The sequence below is a fragment of the Alternaria ethzedia genome (genome assembly GCF_023757985.1).
Source record: "Alternaria ethzedia strain BMP 0044 chromosome Unknown scaffold_69, whole genome shotgun sequence".
In the NCBI taxonomy this organism is placed as follows: domain Eukaryota; kingdom Fungi; phylum Ascomycota; class Dothideomycetes; order Pleosporales; family Pleosporaceae; genus Alternaria; species Alternaria ethzedia.
In genome coordinates, this window is record NW_026056262.1 from 1 (window position 1) to 2,431 (window position 2,431).

Genomic DNA, 2,431 nt, shown 5'->3' on the forward strand with positions numbered 1-2,431 from the left:
GCGGGGGGGACTAGATATCTTTATAACATTCTTTAATAGCCTTTATAGCTCAATGGTAGAGCGGAATACTGTTAATATTCTGATAAATGTTCGATTCATTTTAAAGGCTTCTCATTTGCCTTTACAAAATTTTTCAGAATAATGTTAGGAAAATTGTTACTCCCTAGAGGATGTAAAAGGGGAGTTCGAATCTCTCTATTCTGATATGTTACTAAATTCATTAATATTATTACTTTTATCTAATGCTATTACATCAAGACGAGACAAATCTATCTTGTACTCTAGAGTAACGATTACTATCTTACTTATTTCAGCTTTTATAGCTTATGATAATTTATCTCTTTTATTTTTAGCAAAAGGTATTGGAATCTTCGGTGGGTTATTCCATACTACGGCTACTACGAATTTTTTCCACCTGTTTATCTTTTTAATAACTAGCGTTATCTTATTGTTAACTTCATTTTACCCTAGAAAAGTTTGATTGAAAGAATATAGCAGTCCGACTAGACTTTTATTTACAAAACTAGTTTACTACGGAACCTTACTTTTAAATAAAATGGGAGAGCAGTTTAAAATAATAGAATACTCCTTAATTATCTTATTTATTGTTACAGGTAGTGTTTTTCTAATTTCTACTAGTGATTTAGTATCCATATTCCTATCCATAGAATTACAAAGTTATGGACTGTATTTATTATCAACTATCTATAGAGATTCAGAACCCGCTACTTCAGGTGGTCTTATGTATTTTTTACTAGGGGGATTGTCATCCTGTTTTATACTATTAGGTACAGCGTTACTTTATGCAAATTCTGGTACCACAAACTTAGACAGCTTATATATTATAACTAGCATATCTAATGTAAGTAAAGACAACCTTACTGGGCTACTATATTGATATAAATCTTACTATATACACATAAGTTTACTATTTATAGCTGTAGGATTCTTATTTAAAGTTTCCGCTGCACCATTCCATTTTTGAAGTCCTGACGTTTATGATGCTATTCCTACTGTTGTTACAACTTTTGTAGCTATAATAGCAAAAATTTCTATTTTTATTTTCTTATTAGAATTAGTTCACTATACAAGTAAACCAATACTAGATCTAGATTTTTCTTGAACAAATAGCTTATTACTTAGCTCTCTTTTATCTTTAGTTGTGGGAACTGTAGTGGGTTTAACACAGTCTAGAATAAAAAGACTTTTTGCGTTTAGTACAATATCACACGTAGGGTTTATATTATTAGGATTAAGTATACACACTGTAGAATCAACACAAGCCTTTATATTCTATTTAATTCAATACTCTATCTCAAATTTAAATGCTTTTATATTACTATTAACTATTGGTTACTCTCTTTATTGTTATGTAGATAATACAAATTCTACCAAAAATATTGGAAAAGAACAGGATAGTAATGAAAAACAACAGGATAGTAATGAAAACAATGGTAATTTAACCGATGTTAATAATTCTCCTATTCAACTTATTGATCAGTTGAAAGGATATTACTACATAAATCCTGTTATAGCCTTAAGTTTAGGGTTAACTTTATTCTCTTTTGCGGGAATACCACCTTTAATAGGGTTCTTTGGTAAACAGATGATTTTAAGTGCAGCAATTGATAACGGGTATATTTTTATGAGCTTAGTTGCTATATTAACAAGCGTTATAAGTGCTGTATATTATTTAGCTATAATAAAACAAATCTTTTTTGATAAACCAGATTACCTAGTAAACGATGAACTAATAGATTTTAATGCAGATGGTTTAATAACGGATAAAAATACTATCGTTCAAAAAGTGAACGTAAATATAAACAATATTGTTATATCAACCTCATTAAGTTTATCTATTTCAGTTATTACATTAGTAATAACATTATTTATTTTTATACCTGAAGAATTATTAAGTTTAGCTAATATATTAGCATTAATCATTTTTAATTTATAAATGACAAGTACAACTTTTTTCATTATTTTTATACCTATATTAGCTATTATATTATTAGCGGTTAATTTAATCTTAGCACCCCACAATCCTTACCAAGAAAAAGATAGTGTTTTCGAATGTGGTTTCCACTCGTTCTTAGGTCAAAATAGGACACAATTTAGTGTTTCTTTTTTTATCTTTGGACTTCTTTTTCTTCTATTTGATTTAGAAATCTTACTAGTATACCCTTACAGTGTAAGTAGTTATACGAATGATATTTATGGTTTAGTTATTATGATGGTATTTTTTGTACTATTGACCTTAGGATTTATATTTGAATTAGGTAAAAATGCATTAACTATTGATAGTAGACAAACTTCTTCATATAATAATGCAGATACTACTACACCAGTTTCCTTTATTGCTAAATCTTATAGCACTCTTAAGGGTAGTTCTTTTTTATCTATTCCGGTAGCTATTATAAATATGGAACCG

The 2,431-nt window shown here is 28.3% G+C and overlaps 1 non-coding gene across 1 annotated transcript; it reads left to right on the forward strand.

The window, feature by feature from the left end:
- The first annotated feature begins 38 nt into the window (after positions 1–38).
- Positions 39–109, forward strand: J4E87_011069. The gene has a single exon. It is a non-coding gene; the product is annotated as a tRNA-Asn (tRNA).
- The last annotated feature ends 2,322 nt before the right edge of the window (positions 110–2,431 follow it).